The 18,775-nt window shown below is 36.2% G+C and overlaps 1 long non-coding RNA gene across 1 annotated transcript in view; it reads right to left on the minus strand.

Moving 5' to 3' along the window:
• LOC130456292 (uncharacterized) overlaps positions 1-18,775 on the minus strand; it is a 167,192-nt gene that overhangs the window by 54,155 nt on the left and 94,262 nt on the right. The gene's annotated exons all lie outside the window — the stretch shown is intronic.

The following is an 18,775-nucleotide window of genomic DNA, read 5'->3' on the forward strand; positions in this document are numbered from 1 at the left end:
ATGTGTTTCTTGCAGGCAGCATATGGTAGGGTTTTGGCTTCTAATCCACTCTGCTATTCACTTGCGTTTTATGGGTGAGTTCATTCCATTCACATTCAGAGTTGTGATTACTAGCTGTGTATTTCCCAGCATTTTGATTTCTACTCCTGGTCCTGCCTTTTCTTTTTTCACTTTCCTTCTATACCAATGTTTGTTTATAGTCAGCCCCCCCCCCCATTCCCTCCCTTATTTTATTTCCCTTTCTACCCCCCTCCCTTCTTATTCCCTCCCATATTTTCCCCTGTAGTCTTTTTAAAATTCCCCCCCACCCTATCCCTCCCTTGTAATTCTTCCCTCCCCACCAGTCCATTTTTACCCTTCTACTCCCCTATAGGGTGTAAATCTATTCTCTCCCCCAATGGATTGGGTTGTTCTTCCCTCTTTGGGTCAGTTTCAAAGTAGGTAGGAGTTGAGTATTTCCTGTCTCCAACCTCTTTACCCTTCCAGTGTATCGATGTTCAACCCCTCCCGCCATGAGATTCTTTGTGACATATAAATTTAACCCCATTTGTTTCTTTTCCCATTTCTTTTAGTATTAACCTCTTTTCTTTTTTAGCTCTAGTCATGTATATATATATATATATATATGTATATATATACATAAACATGAATATGTATTTATGTATGCATATATCCATATACCTATTTATGTCTTGTCCTTTCATCCTATACAGTTTGTCACTGTTCCCTCTGCGTGTAATTCTTCTAGCTGCTCAGGTGATAGCAACAGTTTTTAAGAGTTACCAATGACCTCTTTTCTTATAGGGATACATATCATTTTAACTTATTGAGTCTCTTATAAAATTTTTGTTGTTGTTTTGTTTGTTTTATTCCCCTCTTTTTTAATTACCTTTTGATGATTCTCTTGAGTTCTGTGGTTGGACATCAAATTTTCTGTTCAGGTCTGGTCTTTTATTTATGAATGCTTGGAACTCTTCTGTTGTGTTGAATGACCATACTTTCCCCTGTAAGAATATAGTCAGTTTTGATGGGTATTTTATTCTTGGTTATAGACCCAGTTCCCTTTTTTTCTGGAATATTGTATTCTGTGCCTTTTGGTCCTTCACTGTGGTTGCAGCCAGATCCTGTGTGAACCTCACCATGTTTCCATGGTATCTGAATGGCTTCTTCTTGGCAGCTTGTAATATCTTTTCTTTCATCTGATTGTTTTTGAATTTGGCTATAACATTTCTTGGTGTTGTCAGTTGGGGATTAAATACAGAGGTTGATCTGTGGATTCTTTCAATCTCCATTTCCCCCTCTTGTTCTAGGATCTCGGGACAGTTTTCCTGGATAATTTCCTCTAGTATTATGTCCAGGCTTTTTCTTTTGTTGGTCTTCTGGTAGTCCAATTATTCTTAAATTGTCTCTTCTTGAACGATTTTCTAAATCATCTGTTTTGTGAATGAGATGCATCGCATTTTCCTCAATTTTTTCATTCTTTTTATTTTGTTTTATAGTATCCTGCTGCCTTGCGAAGTCACTTGATTCTAATTGTTGTATTCTGGTTCTTAAAGATTGGATTTCATCTCTGGCTTTTTGGTCGTCTTTTTCCTTCTGGTCTGATTTTCTTTGAAGATTGTCTTTCATCCTCTTTACCTCATCTTTCATCTCCTTTGCCTCATCTTTCAACTCCTTTGCCTCATTTTCCAGCTGGTTGATTTTGGCTTTCAAGACACTATTTTCTTGTTTTAGTTCAAGTGCCTCTGTTTCTAGATTACTTATCTTAATTTTTAAGTTCTTTCCCAATTGTCTTCAGTCTCTCTTAGTTGTGTTTTGAGTTCTTCCACAGCCTGTATCCAATTCACTGGGATTTCTGGTTTATTGTTTGCTGATCTCTCCCCCTCTGTTCCATTTGCTGAGTAGTAGCTGTCTATTGTAGTTTCTTTCTTCTTTTTCTGTTGTTTGCTCAAATTCACCCCTTCTTTACTCCCTATATTTGTCTGTGCTCTTGTTCCTCTCATTTTTTTTTTGTTTTTTTGGGGGGACTCCTATCAGTCTCCCCTCTTGGAGCTTTAATAGAAGATCTCTTGGTGTAGTCTCTGGGGGAGGGTTTTTGGGGGTTTGAGCTTCCCTGTCGTTTGGAGGCTTTTGATTGACTTAAAGTCCAGCAGTCAATGAGGATGGATGGGGAGCCTGGGCTTCCCTGCATTCTGGAGACTTTTGATGGGATTAGATTCAGCTGGTTCTTTCAGAAGACTCTGCTCTCTAAGGGGGGAAGTGTTGTGGCCTCCCTGGGCTCTGAGGGCTCCTCATGGGATTAGGTTCAGCTTGTTTGTACTGAATGAGCCCTAAAGCAAAAAACCTCCTCCTCCACAATCTGTGTTGAATGCCTGGAGACTGGGCCAGGTTGCTTTCAAGGTAAGCCCTTTGCCGGCCCTGTTTCTGTTCTTTCAGAAGCTCTGAGGGCTCCTGATGGGATTAGGATCCCTGAGCCAAAAAAAAAAGAAAAAAAAAACAATCTCCTCCTCCACAATCTGTGTTGAATGCCCAGAGACTGTCCCAGGTTACTTTCAAGGTAAGCTCTTTGGAGCAACCCCTCTGCCGGCCCTTAGATTTCTCTCTTTTCAGTAGCTCTGAGGGCTCCTGATGCGATTGGGTTCAGCTGGTGCCCTAAAGCTGGAACCTCCCTTGAGACTCAGATGGAAGGACCCAGCCAGTGGGCTACAGGTTTCCCCCTTCTCTCTGTTTCCCTGCTGTCTGTGTTGGGTGCCCTGGAGACTGGCTCAGGTTGCTTTCAAGGTGAGTCCTTCAGAATAGCCAGCCCTGAGGCCCTTTTGTGGGCCCTGAGGATCCCACTGCTGCCATGGGTTCAATACTCTCGGTTGGGGGAATGGGTCCTGGGACCTTCATTCTGCCTGCCCCTTAGATCCGGGTGATCTAGGGTTTTGGCTTTTGGGGGGAGGTACTTTTTGATCCTGGTCCAGGAGGAGGGTTCCCAGGGTATGTCCTGTTGTTCAGCTTGAATTTCGATGTCCTAGGAGCTCTAAGTTTGCGATCGGTAAAGAAGGGTTTCTGAGGTCTGAACTTTTGCAGCTTCTATGCCGCCATCGTGACCGGAATTCCTTGTTTGTCATTTCTTATGACTCAATGGTTTTCCATTACAATCATATACCACAGTTTGTTCAGCCATTTCCCAACTAATGAACACTCCCTCAGTTTCAAATTCTTTGCTACTACAAAAAGATTTCCTGAAAATATTTTTGTATAAGTAGGACTTTTCCTCTGTCTGATATCTCCATCTTATTTTCACTCCCCATTTATCTTTCTCTTTTTCTCCTTTCATTCTTTCCTTGTTCACAAACATTTTTGTTTCTGTTTACCCACTTCCCCAAGTTCCACCTCTCTTTTATCTGTCCCCCTCTTTCTTGTTCCCCTTCCCCTTTATTATTTAAGCATGGATGTTATTCTCACTTTGTTCCAATTACAATGAGATTAAGGTTCAAGAATTGACTGCCATTCCTTCCTCTTCCCTTTCATGATATTGATTCTTTCACATCTCCTAGATGAGAGAATTTGCCTCCAAATTTCTCTTCTTTTTCTCTTTTTACATTATCACTTTCTTACTCCTTGATTTAAAATAATCATCCCACTATATTCAACTTAATTTCTTCTCTCTGTGTATATATGTTCTCATGCATTGCCCTAATAATGATAAAGTTCTTAAGTATTTTCAGTACCATAAGCATCCCAAGTGCCTTAGGTTTCTCAGGCATTTCAAGCATCATAGATGCTTTAAGCATCTTAGTTATTGCCTTTTTAATAGTAATGTAAAGTTTAACCCCATTGTTTCTCTTTATTACCTGAAAGTCTCTTAAATATCTCTTGTACTATAAGTATCTTAAGTATTCTAGTCATTACTCTCCCAAGCAAGGAATGTAATCAGTTCAATCTCATTGTTTCTGCTGATTGCTTCAGGCATATTGAGTACTTTAGGTATCTCTTGTACTATAGAAATCTTTTAAGTACCCTATTTATCACTTTCAAGCCTAGGTGTATGATCAGTTTAATCCCACTGATTGCCTTGAATATTTTTGCCTTTGACTTTTTATGCTTCTTTTGAGTGTCAAATTTGATCATTGAATTTTCATTTTAGCTCTAAGTATCTCTTCAGGTATGCCTGGAATTTTTCTGTTTCATTGAATATCTGTTCCTTGCCCTGGGGCATTTTGCTCAATTTTTCTTGGTAGTTGCTGTGTAATCATGATTGTGGTTCCACGATATTTTAATTTTTTTCTGACTGCTTGTAGTATTTTCTCCTTCACTAGAGATTTCTGGAATTTTATTTTAATAATCCTGAGATTTTTAAGTTTGGGATTTCCTTAAGGAGGTGATCAATATATTCTTTCAATTTCTAATTTCTCTTTTTGTTTAAGAATATCAGCTCTCCATATAATGTCCAGATTTTTTTAAATTGTGGCCTTCAGGCAAACCAGTAATTCTTTGATTCTCTGTCCTAAACTATTTTCCAGATCTTTTGTTTTTAAGAGTGAGGGATTTCATTTTTTCCATTGTTTTGTTCCTTTGAATTTGTTTCTTTTTGTCTAATTCTAATTTTTATGGAGCCATTTTCTTTTAACTTTGTACTTCTTTTCTTAGGGAGTTATTTTTATGTTTGAGATATTATATTTCTTCTTTTAGGGAATCTCCAGTAAATTTTTTCTTAGTTGCTGATATGTTTCTATCATTTTAATTTCTAATTTTTCTTTTAAGAGTCTTATGATTTGTTTTTCTATTCTTTATTGAAATTCTTCAAGAGTTCGTTTAGGAATTGACATCCTTTCACATTTTCCTTTGAGACTTCACATGTTTTCTTTTTTTTGTACTGTTGTCCTCTTCTAAGCTTGCATTTTGGTCATTTCTCTTGTTGACATATTTTTCTAGCACCTGGTTGTTTCTGTCTTTTGCTCATTTGGGGGTTATTCTTTCTCTTGGTTTTGTCTAAATGTAGAAGCTTACCTAAATTCCTTGGGTAGTGGAAGTACTGTCCCATGCTTGCACTGTGGCTAGGGTCAGCCCAGTAGTCTTGGTCTCAGATTGAGCACTCCGCAAAAATGGCCTGGTTGGTCTGCCATGTGGAGGTTTGCAGCTTTCCTTAAAAATATTTTATATTTGTTTGTCACATTTTTGCTTTCATATTATAAATATATATATACACATATATATATATAAATTTATGTATTTGTATACATTTTACATTAATTCACATGGGTTTTTGTCTCTAAGAAATGTAAAAGGCACCTAGATTGCAGAGTGAATAGTGGAGTAGTCCTAGAGTTATGGTGAATTTCAGAAATTTAGCAACAGTGTGTTTCTAGACAAGTCAAGTCATTTCACCTCTGTCTCAGTTTCCTAATCTATAAAATGAAAATATTAATGGCATCTAACTCCCAGAGCTGTTTTGAGAATCAAATAAAACAATATCTATAAGCATTTTGCAAATCTTAAAGTCTCTGAATATAGGGAATGTTTTTATGTTTGTGTTTTTATTTCAACAGAATTTGGTACACAATAGTTGTATTTGGTTCAATTGTTATTGAATAGAACTGTATTAAAACCTAAGGAATAATGAAAGTGATTTTCACATTTACTAATCATTATAGAACTATAGATTTTGAGATTTTGACCTAGTAAAAAGCTTAATAATCCAAGCACTTTAGAAGGTAATCTGAATCATTTGCATGGCTTTCCCTCTTAAACCACTCACTCAGAACCAACTGCTCATATTTCATATCAGTCTCATGTTCTCTTAGAAAAGAATATCTTGGTTTTGCATAATGACTCACCATGACGGGTACATATGGAAGCATGAAGACGAAGGATGAAAATAATGAAAAGAAGAAGATTATGGTAAAGAATAACTTTATAGATAAAGAAAAAATGGGCTGAAGAAGTAAAATAAATTTCCCAATATCACAAGGTGGTAAGAAAAAATAAACAGGATGTGAACAAGTCCCACAGACTTGGAATATAGTTTTACTTCATCCCTCTGCTCCCCTGCTCCCCAAATTCATCATTTCTGAGGGAAAGATGGAATATTTTCCACATTTGATTTTAAGATAACCTTATTTATGACCTTCTCCAACTTTTGTGATTTTTATTTCACTTAACAACATTTTAGTAATCTGTCTTTCATTTCTTCTACTTTTGAATGAAACCATTGTCAGCGACACTTTCCAATGCCTTGGAATTATTCCCCCTTTCTTTCTTTTTTTTTTTAAGGCAATGAGATACTTCATAAGACCAAACTTGTCTTTTTTTAATGCAACAAAAATTAAAAGTTAAAAGGAGCTTAAGCCCAAAGGAAGCATTATGAAAAGAGAGATTGGACTACCCTGTGACTGTGCATTTTAAAAGGCAGCATCTCCTCATAACAGAATTACCCAGGCTCTGGTTTGCAATGAGGTTTCCCTATGGACTCCTTCCACTCAAGCTTTTTATTAAAAAAAGTAAATTGGGATTATTTTATTCCCTCCCTTTACTTTGTAAGTAGAAATTTCAAATTAATTGTGGTGTAACCTGAGAGGAAACAGAGATTCACTGATAGCAGTTGAGCAGCCTCTCTTGTTTAGCCAGCAGAGACTTGGGTTATTGCTGCTGGGAATGACTTGGCTGGGATATTTTTAATTTAGATCCCACCTTCCTTTAATGAAAGACTAAATTATAACTTAGGAGAGAATGTTTCAGTATTATGAACAGAGGAATGTGGGCTGAGTTCTTCTGACTCGTTTTAAGTGGGGCTATTTATTTGGAGCAAGGTTTCAAACTTCAGGATTAGAAATCCATAATTTAAAGAGCTACCACTCTAAAATGACTCTAGGGCCCAGAGGATTAGGATAGGATAATTGGCATTGATGAAAGGAATAATCATAGTCATTTCCAGAGCTGTATGAAGGAATTTGGTACTAATGGAGAGTTGGAAAGACCTATGGAGGATTGATGGGAGGAGGAAACAAGGCAGAAAATGGGACACCCCCAAATGAGACAAGTTCACCGAGTGTCCCAGTACTGTCATATCACCAGTGACAAGATAAGAATAGAATTTCTTACTTTTCTGTCTAATGTAAAGATGCCCAGAATGGCATGATTTGGCTTGGTTCTCTATAAGTATTTTTTAATATTAGGCAAAGACTCCTAAAGAGCCATCTAAACAGAAGTCAGTTTGGGTGGGTTAGCAAACTCAAAGAGGTTCTTAAATTTTTCTCTATCATATACCTCTTTAGATATCTTGCAAGTCCTATGTAATCCCTTCTTACAACATCTTTAACAGTATAAACTAAAATACATAGGAATACAAATAAAACCAGTTATATTGAAATACATGTGTTAAGATATATTGTTGAAAAGTTTGCTGACCCTAGGCTAATGAACCCTTCTCTAAAAAGTGTCAACTCCAATCATTTGTCCAAGTAGATACTTCAGTGCAATAGGAATCTTAGAAAACATAACCCTATAGCTTAATGATACTTCTCTTTTCTCTCTTATAAATGGGAAAAGGAAATTGCTAGAAGCTGTAAGTCATGATTATTGGCCTGGAAGACCACCCTTAGTGGGCATATGTTATGATTAGGAGCAGGGAAGGGGGTGTCATAGAGACTGAACCTTCCACAAAACAAGTGCACAGGTTCTACAATGGACTCAGATGCCATTCACTGAAAACAGTTGTAGACAGTGCTCAGTGATGTATATTAAAAAATCCTCTCTGAATCCAAACAACTCCAGATGAAACATACTTTTGAAAACATTGAATTTTGACTTCCATCATAAATCCAGGCTGCCCAGACTATTTTGAAGGGAGTGGACTTGCATGATAACTGCTCTTGGACACACCCAGAGACAATTCCACAGGAATTGAGATATTTCAAAGGGAGTTTTAGGAGAAAATGAAACTCAAATTGAGAGCAAAATTCAAGCACAATGACCTTGTATTAAAATTTCTCTTCTGACTCCAGTTTCAGAAAATAGCTTTCAACTATGAAAAAATACTTTGAGGTTGCCGATTGGAGAAATTTGTCCTGAAGCTAATTTGTTTCATTATTGCTACCATGCACAACTGAATATAATCTCAGGGTTCAAGCTTATTTGTTTACATTCCTTTCACATATAAAAACATTGTTCTTATCAGCCCTACACATGATGGAAAGATATAAAATTTTACAGGAGTTTAAATGAATCACATTGTAGAGTTCAATGAGCTAAACTATCTTCTTTCATTCTAAATATGATTTTAAAAGAAATAATCTAAACAACAATATTAAGCAAAGAAAACCTTTGGAAAGACCATTTAGTGATGGGGGGGGTTCCCTAGACCATTGCTGCATGAAGTTGAAAAATAGTATTTTGGTCTTTCTTATTCTTCTCATAAATGTTTTTTTACTTCAAATATAAATTGTGCATGACTAGCAAAGAAGAAGATTGTGAGTGTGTGTGTGGGGGAATAGGAAGACATCAAGAAGAGAAATTAGAAGGGAATATACTAGACCCCAAAGTTCTTAATCTGGGATCTGTGAATTTGTACATTTTAAATATATTTTGAAAATAATATTTGAATAATTCATTACCTTTTTAATCCTCTTTATTTTGTTTTAGGTATGTAAAAACAATATTCAACAGAGAGCCAAAGAAACCCTGGACACAAACAGGATAAGAATCTCTACAACAATAGAACCTGAATTTTAAATGTGAATAGTTTGGAAAATCAACTGAAAAAAAAAGTAACCATTATGCAAGTATACAGGAAGTATTTTACAACAGAATATACATATTGTGAGGCTACATAAGCTTATCTATAGTTAATTATATTGTCTGCCTTCTTCAGGCAATGCAAGTCATCAAATCAAGTTTCTGCACACTGATGGTCTCCCATGTAGGATAATAAGATTTATGAACAAAAATGATCATAAAACTTATTTTGTCAAACCCACTTCATTTTACAAAAGAGTAAATTAAGACTCAGAAAGCTGAGGTGGCTTGCCCACAGTCATATAGATAGGAAGAAATAATTCAATTATTCAATTTCAGATCTCAATTTCCTATCATGCACTTTCTACTACATCACACTGTTTCAGTTTGATGTATTAATAGAAAGAAGAGTTGTTCATGAAAAATAAAAGAAAAAGTTGCTTAGACTTCACAAACCTAAATGGTTAATCATCCAAGAAACTCACATAGTGAAATTAGTTCTGACCTACAGCCTTCTAATTTAATAGATTGGGAAACTGAGATGTAGAGAATGTCAGTGATTTGACTGAGATTGTGCAAGTACTGAGTAGAAGAGCTGGATTTGAAACCCAAGTCCTCCAACTCCAATTCAGCACTGTTTCCACTCTACTATATTACCTCTTAAGGAAATTTTGATGAACATACTTCAAATATGATTGAGCTAAGATTCAGTCCTTCTTGGTAATAGGATAACTTTCTTCATACATTCTTATCTTCTTTCTCAGTACCTGAATTAAGTTCAACATTTACAGGTTCATAAAACTAGAATTGGAAAGAAGGGACCTTAGTGACCATCTGGTCAACCTCCTTCACATTTTATATATAAGGACCAAGTAGATTAAGTGACTTGCATAAGATCACACAGATAATAAAGGTAAGGAGGGAAATTTGCACAGTTCTTCTGAATTTAGAGTCATCATTTTTTCTCCTTTTTTAGCAACCTGATTACTCTGTATCAGACTAATCAGTCACCAGCATATCCAAGATCTTGGGTATAAACCATTCTACTACCAGAACATAAATGAAATTACCTTAATGTGCGTATGTGTGTGTTCAATCATTTGTTGTGTCCAACTTTTGTGACTCCATTTGGAATTTTGTTGGCAAAGACACAAGTGGTTTATTACTTACTTCTCATTCCTGTTTTAATGGTGAAGAAAGCAAGGCAAACAAGATTAAGTGATTTGCCATGGGTCACACTGCTTTTAAGTGTCTGAGGCTAAATTTAAATTCACAAAGGTGATTTGTTCTTGATTCCAAGTCTTGTGCTGTATTCGCTGTGCCACCTATCTGCCCTTTAACAAGAACAATGAACGTGTGTGTGTGTGTGTGTGTGTGTGTATGTGTGTTTTCATCTTAGTCTAAGTTCTTGATTCTCATTAAAAAAGATGTAGAATTCTTTCAAATAGTTATTTGGAGAATTTTTATCTTAATGGGGTCAAAAATTCTTGGGATCATAATGTATGCCAACATAAAGTGAGAAGGATACCTGGCACTGAGATTTAAGTGAAGAAAATTTCTCAGAGTTTCAAATAATATATTAGAAGAAGATGCATTTGTAGGAGGATGTAGCAACTTGTCAAAGTCAAAATCATAAGCAGAGGAAAGTATTTCTTTTCTTTTCTTACCCACCAGTAGTTCCATGGCTGGGTTTATGAACAAATCAATCCCTCCATTGCATACCAGAACTCTTTTAGGGGCACCGTGAAGCTACCTTTTGCTACTACTGAGATTTGGGCAAATAAAAATCTGTACTGCGCATCAGATTTAGAATTGTGATTATTCTATAGTTTAGATAAATGTGGTGTAGGAGACAGAAAAGCGACATGGGATGCTGTGTATATTACGGAGTCTTTCTAAGAGTAAGTGGACATAGAGGAAGGAAAAAGTACTTTGAATGCTGATTAGAAATATTTCCCTTTTTCCCAATCTACCAAACTGAAACTCATGGCCCAAAACATCTGTGGTTGACCCACTATCTAATTACATGCAAACTGGGTCTCTTCCAGACAGAAACAGGTAATGAGAAATGGTCTGTAGAGCCTGTTTCAAACAGAATGCTGTAGGAGGTGCCTATCTCTCTATGCATTATTAAACCTATTGCTGAGGCATTCCCCCACTAAAATGTGACCTAAGGTCTTTATTGGAAGCTTTCGAGCTCTGGGTTGATTTGGATTATTCAGCAGCTTGGATGAGCTGCAACATTTGGTATTTTACTCCTTCTGCTTTTCAGAGAAGTTTGCTGCCAATCCCCATGGAGATTTTCAGACTCTCACTCTCTGAATCCAGCTTCCCTCATCAATTTAATAAATGTTTATGAAACACCTATTACATGCAAGACACTGAACATACTACTAAGGAAATCAAGATGAAAAACAACAGAATCTCTGCTTTCATGGAACTTCTAATCTAATTGGGGGAGGGATGCAATTTAATTTAATTTAAGCAAACAAATCTGAGAAGGTCAAAGGGAAGGAACTTAAGGCTATAAGAAATGTGGGGAGTGAGGTTTCAGTTTTATTTAGGAGATGTAGGGAAAGGTTTCATGAGCATTGGATCTTGAATGAAAAGAATTTGAAAAGAAAGCAAAGGGAAGGGAATGTGCTCCTGGCAAGAGGAATGCATGTTGAAATACATAGAAGTGAGAAGGAGCAAGAAAAAATGATAAGATAATGATAATAAAATCCATTTTGGATGAATTGAGAATGGGAAAAAAAGAGAAGGGTATGAGATAAGCTTGTAAATGTTGAGTAGAATCATACTATAGAGGGTCTTAAATGTTACACTAGTGAATCTGTTTTTTTAGGACATAGGTAAGTAGAATTGATTGAATATTTGGAGCAAACGAGTGAGTGACCTGGGTAGTCCTACACATTAGAAAAGTTCCTTTAACAGCAAATTAAAGGTTGGATTGAAGGCACAGAGGTCAGTTAAAAGACTTGCAAAAATCTGGAGGGGATATAATAAGGACCTGAACAGTGTGGTCATACTAAGAATGTAAAGGGGGAAAAAAAGGATAGCTGTGAAAAGAATTAGGAGGAGATTAGTCAGGATTTAACAATTAATTGCAGTGTGTGGAGAGTGGAGAAAAGGGAAATTAAAAAAAATTAACTTCAGTTTTAAGCATAAGTTGTTGGAAAGAAAAGAATATTATCAACAGACAGAAATTGGCAAGTTAGAATGAAAACAAGATCTAGGAAGAAGCAAGATGGTATAATGAAAAGCATGTTTGATTTAGAGTCCTAAGATCAGAGTTCACATCCTATTTAATACTTGGGCAGGATAGTGACTTGGGTAGGTCATTTATACTCCTTCTGTCTCAATATACTCATATGTAAAAATCCTAAGATTTTGAACTAAATAACCTCTCAGAATTCACCCAACACTTTGTTTATAATCCTGCGTTGAGTCTGGTTTTGAACCTATGCTGAGTTTAAATTGAAAATGGAACTGATCTAAGCTCATGACTAGGTTTCCCAGGTGTAAAGTAATTCCTGAGCTGGGTCAGAAACATATAGTATGTTAGGAAACAATTCAGCCTTTCTTTTCTGCTCGTCAAATCCTTCCAAAACACATAGGGAAGATAATGAAGGTTTTGAATTTTCAGTACTCAATCATAACCATTTGTGTCCTGGCCTTAGCTCTCTCCATGGGGAATGTATTGCCAGTTGCTTGAATTTGAGGGGAGCTAAATACAGATTTTAATAAATCAGTGGAAACAGATGGATGCATGAGGCACTTTGCTAAGTTAAAAGAATTGTATGGGTTGTAGATTAAATGTTTATTAGCATGACTAGCTGCCAAGGCTCTGTATAACTCACTAATATGCATGAACAGGAGCAGAAAGTGACTACATTCCCTCTCAAGGACTTTCCTAAAAATTCAAGGTTGTACGAACCTAACCTAGAGAATAATTACTTGTCCAGACGTGATAACAGACTCTAGCAGAACAAAAATGACAGCTTGATTCACAGACAAATATAAGTCGGTCTTGGATGTCTGGCTTCCATTTTTCTGTGGAGAGATAGATGTCTTTAAAAAGCCTCAGCAGTGAACATCCTGTCAGTTTAAAAGGTCAGACGCCTCAATGTATCAGAAGAGATGATGCTACACAAACCATCAAGAGAAAATAAAATGATTTCATTATCCTGGTTCATCTGGTATGTATTAATTTGGGCTCCCCTCATCTCAGCAATTAGGCTACTCTCAGAAGGGAATTAGTGATGTCCTGATGCAGTTGAACTAGAATTAGGTAATCGGGAGTAACACCAGGGAGGACTATTACTTTGGGTGTGCTAATTCTTCTATTCAAAGAAAAGAAAAGAAAATCTTCTGTAATAAATATAGAAAGGGACTTTGTTTGGAAAGAATTTTATTTGCTTTTCTTATGTATTCTTCTGTAGCTTTAACTATAAGCATTTTTGTTTTGAAGGAAAGAAATCAGACATCATCAAGAAATGTGCCCCACCACTTACCACCAGCCCTAGCCAACACCTTTCTTCAATATAATAACAGACTGGACACTTTGCCAGAAATTTTGTGAGTATCTTTCATGTCAAGAACTGATATGCTGTAAGCTCCTAGAGATCAGGGACCATCCCATTTTTCTTTGTATCTCTAGCTTCTTGCAAATTATATGGCACAAAATAATTGTATAAAAGATCAGTGGTAATTAATTGATGCATAGGGTAAAAGTTAGAGAGGAAGAGGGTTCTCTAACTTCCTTATGTTATATATAGTTGAGGAAAGTGAGGTCCATAAAAGTAGAGCGACATAAAAGTCACCACTGAAATGGTAGAGATTGTCTCATTGTAAATCCAGTGTTCTTTCCACTACTGCTAATGCAAAATGAGTACTTTTCCCCTGTGGGACTATGTGGGAGAGAGATGGGGATAAAAAAGAATGCTGGGAGATCCATGCCTCTAACCTAGGTGCCATACATATTTCAGTACTGTTAATATGACCTTCTGTGTTGTTCAAAAGGTATAGCACAAAAAGAGCAGCACAACTTGAGATACACCTTATGCCTCTGCAAAATTCAGATTGTTCTTGATATATTTAACATTTTTTCAGATTAAAGTTAATTTAAAAGAAATTTTTATTGGTATTCTTATTTTTACTTTACTTAATTTTCCCCAGTATCTCTTTTCTGCTATACTTCCAGAGAGCACCTCATATAACAAAGAAGTAGGATTTTTATTTTGTTTCTAGAAAAAAAAGAAGTTGAGAAGAAAATCAGTAAAGCTGACTGATGATTTTTAAAAATCCAACCGTATATGAAGTATAATACAATCATGGAAGCTCTCCCCATCTCTGCCTCTGCAAAAGAAGTAGGGGGAGGCATCTTCTAATATCTCTTCTTTGGAGCTAAGTATTTTTCATCATCCATTTTTATTATATTTAGTTTGTTTTCCCATTTACATTGTCATAAAATTGTGCCAATTGCTTTCTTGTTTCTGCTAATTGAACTGTTAATCAGTTAATATATGTCGATCCATGTTTCTCTGTATTCTTCATATCAATCATTTCTTATAACACTCTAATACTGCATTATTTGTTGACCTCTCAATAGTCCCTTCAATTTCTTTGAACTAATTCATGTCCTAGTATACATTTATGGAAGGATTAGGTAAGACTTCAGTCTTTAAGGTATTATGATGTATATCAAATGTGTGTGTTATGGGGTGCAAGTTGAGAAAAGAGAGAGACAGACACAGACAGAGAGATAGAGAAGAAAAACAGAAAGTGCAGAGTTAGAGAGGGATGGAGGTGAGTAAAGATCAGGAGAGGGAGAAGGAGAAGGGAGAGAGAAAAAAGAAGAAAGAGGGAGAAGGAAGAGAGGGAGAAGGGAGACAGCTAGACATGGAGAGACAGAGACAGATTCAGAATAAAAGTAGGATAAAGAATACCATCCTGAGATTTAGGGCACCACCACAGTTAAACCAGAATAAGCTCCAAGGTGATAACTATGCAGTAAACCAGAGCAACCAGATTGCATGCAAATTACAGCTGTTTGAAGCAATATCGCTGTAATGCTGCTGACATTCACACGCTGTTCAAAATGTCTTTCAATGTAGGCAGTCACCAAAATAGAAACCTTAACTTCTGCCATTCCTGCTTTTAACTCTTTCTTCTCAGCAGAGAAGGAAAGGGTGGTTTTATCTGCCACATGAAGGGAAATGGAAGACCCTCTATCAAACCAGAAGGTTTAACATTTTAGGTGTAGGTTCACTTCCCTTGAGTTTAATAAATAGGCAGAAAATACCAAAATCAAAGTAGATGCACAGGACTCATTATTACCAAAGAGACTTAAAAGATGCTAGATTCATGGGATTTATTATTACACTTTGGCTTAGAGGTAGGTTTTTTGTCTTGTTTTCCTTATTTTTTAACCTTCACTTAAAGAGAAAAGGTTATTAAGTTGATTGTATTTTTGAGGATGAATCTTCGGAAGATTGCTAAAGGTTCAGAGGCTTTGAATGAGAAAAATCAATCTACAATGAATTGCAAAAATCTTTATAGCTTCCCTCGCCTATAAGATGTTCTATTGATTCTCCCTCTTTAGAACTTTTATCTTCTGTCTTAGAATTGATACTAAGTATTAGTTTCAAGGCAGAAGAGTGGTAAGAGCTAGGCAGTTATGGTTTAGTGACTTGTCCAGGGTCACACAGCAAGGAAGTATATGAGGCTAGATTTGAATCTGGAACCTTCATCTCCAGGGCTTATACTTTATTTCTGAGCTTACCTAGCTGTTCCTCTGTTGATTCTTACCTGATATTATATACTAGGTTTTTCAAACAGTGTTTGGTAAAACCAGTGTTTCTGTTCAAAATTAGAAAGGTTATTTATTATAGACTCATGGAATTTTGAGTTGAGCTCTCTAGAACTATTGTATTCATCTCATTTTTCAGAGGGTAAACTGATACCTAGAGCTGATTTTAAGTATGCATTGTTTCATAATTTGAATTTCTATTCATAATCCCTAATTGTGTGACATATAGTAAGCATTTAATAAATAATTGCTGACTGATCAATGACTCAACATCAGAGAACTGAACTGTTGGGCTCCTTTTGAGCTGGAATTCATGTTCAGATTATTTGGGGGAAATCACCGATTTTCCTTCAAAATGCTTAAGTTTAGGGGGCAGCTAGATGGCTTTGTAGATGGAGAGCCAGGCCTAGAGACAGGAGGTCCTGGGTTCAAATTTTACCTCAGACACTTTCCAGCTGTGTGACTCTGGGCAAGTCACTTGATCTCCATTGCCTAGCCCTTACCACTCTTCTGCCTTGGAGCCAATACATAGCACTGACTCCAAGACCGAAGATAAGGGTTTTAAAAATTGCTTAAGTTTATGGCATTATATGTCATGAATATGAATCTTTTCTCTTCTAGTTCTAAATTATATATTTATAATATGAATTATAATAGATTATAAATTATATATTTACACTGTAGCAGTAGAATTGTTCCCAAGTCGTACCATAAGTTAATAGTTCTAATGTTGCCACTTGCAACTGAAAAATTAATAATTTTTACTATGTATCAGATCATTAAGATCCTCATAGCCTTTAGCACCATTAGAAAAGGGAGTAGTAATCAAGGTAGTGGAGTCAAGAGTCATGGATGCCAGTCTTACCACTAGCCACCACTGCCAACTATAGGACAGTAACTTCTTTAAATAAAGGAATTAAATAGAGAACCCATCTGTCTCTTTATTTCTAAATTTTACTACCATAATATTTTATCATTGCTTTTGTTCTTTTTCAATTAACATTATTTCCTATTCCTCTTAAGAGGAATTCATGTCTTTTTTTAAGTAATTATAAAATTTAATCCCTTAATCAAAGCTCATTCGGTGTGTATATGTGTATTCATTTTTGAAGATGTTTAAAAAGCCCTATCTTAGTCCACCTCAATTAGTTCAGGGTGAATAGATTTTGCTGAATAGGAATCAATGACCAAATACTGTACTAAGCACATGCTATGTAGCATGCATAGAGACAGGGGATATAGGTGTGTAACCGACTCACCACAAGCTTGAGACGGTTTCTTGCCCTGTAGCGATGTGTGTTGCTCAAAGTATGTGGGAAATGGGGAGGCACACAGAGCAATGTGTCCACTTGTTAACTGACAGACCTTTGAGGCAACATGAGAAGAAGAAAGGACTTCTTCAGAGGGAGAGAACCTGCTGTGAAAGGCAGACAAGGAGATCAAGAGAGAAGAATGAGAAACAAGTAGACATTTTTGAATGTCAGGAGGGAGATCACCATCCTATGGCTTTGTGGATATGTGGAGATATGGATAAGGATATGTGGAGAAGTTGATGCCCAACATGTCTCTTGAGATACAGAATCTTCAATGTTATAAACTGCCAAGAATGAGCTTCCTCTGGCAAGATTTTTTCCCCCTCTTTTATGATTGAGCTGAGAATTCATTCCCAAAGAGTTCATTTATACTTGTATATTTATTGACTATTTTAATCAACATAATCTCTTTAATTTCTGCTTATTGCTTTCTTTGGTAGAAAAAAAATATAAGTATCCAGGATTGTTATTTTTTGAAACAATATTTGATGGGAGATAAGTTAATAAGGATAGATGTGGTTTTTGTTCACTTGTTTCAGTCATGTCTTACTTTTCATGACTCATGGCCCCATTTTTGGAGTTTGCTTGGCAGAGATACTGGAGTGGTTGACATTTCCTTCTCCATTTCATTTTGCAAATGAGAAGCTGAAGCAAACAGGGTTAAGTGACTTGCCCAGGGTCACACATGACTGATGCCAGATTTAAATTCATAAAGATGAATCTTCCAGATTTTAAACCCTGTGCTCTATCCACTGTACCACCTAGCTGCCCAAGCTAGGTGTAACCCACACTTTTGAAAGAATAATAGAAAGTGCCTTTTATTCTACATCTCTAAAGGAAATAGCAAAGTATCTCTAAACTTAAGATATTGAAAATGTGGCAGATAAATATAATTCTTTATAAATAGCACTTTTCAAGTAGTAGACCAGAGGATTGTTCATCCAGCCAAAGCTAGACTGGATCTTAGCCGCCACCTAGTCTCGATGATGTAAAAATTACAGTCTACTTTTGAACAAATGCAATGTGAGCTTTCTATATCCAAGTTTATATATTTCTACCTATTCAAGTCACACATGGGCCTTGCTATATGCATCCATATCTAAATTTCTTGTGAGTTAGGAGAGTAAGTCCAAATTCTGGCTAAACAAGTACACATTTCCATCAGTCTCTGCTCTCAAGGAACTTACAATTGTTTCAGGAAAACATATATATGCATAAGTAAATATAAAACTTGTACAAAATAATCAGAAATTAACTGGGGGTTTGAACTAGTAGCTCATGGGATGAGAAAAGGATTTAGGTAGTGCTTTAACTGAGATTTATAGGGAGTTAAAGGTTCTAAAGGGAAAAGATACAGAGCGAGTATATTATAGAGATTGAAGACAGTCTATGCAAAGGAATGAATGCTAGAGAAAAATGATGTTTTGAAGAATGTCAAGTAAGTCAGTGAAAATAAGACTAATGGGTAAAGAGTCATACAGAGGTAGGCTGGAGCCAGATTATGAGAAACTTTAAATTTCAAACAAAAAAAGTTGTGTTTTATCCTAGAAGCAATAGGTAACACTAGATCTTTTTTGAGCAGAGAAATTAGGTCATCTTTGTACATTAGAAATGTTTCAGGGGTAACTAAGTAATTCAGTGGTTAGAGAGCCAGGTCTGGAGTTGGGAGGCTCTAGGTTCAAATTTGAGTGCAAATACTTTGTGACAGTGTACCTTTGGGCAAGGCACTTAACCACAGCTGCTTAGCTCTTACCACTCTTCTGCCTTGAAATTGATATCAATTCTAAGATATAAGGTAAAGTTTTGTTTTGTTTTTTAAACTGAAACAGAAGACAAAACCTAGTATTTGGTACTAGAAAGACTGCCAGACATGAACAGAGAAGACATGGGTTTGAATGCCAGCTCTGCTTTACTTTTCATGAGTCATCTG

Source organism: Monodelphis domestica, chromosome 1, assembly GCF_027887165.1.
Source record: "Monodelphis domestica isolate mMonDom1 chromosome 1, mMonDom1.pri, whole genome shotgun sequence".
Taxonomy (NCBI): domain Eukaryota; kingdom Metazoa; phylum Chordata; class Mammalia; order Didelphimorphia; family Didelphidae; genus Monodelphis; species Monodelphis domestica.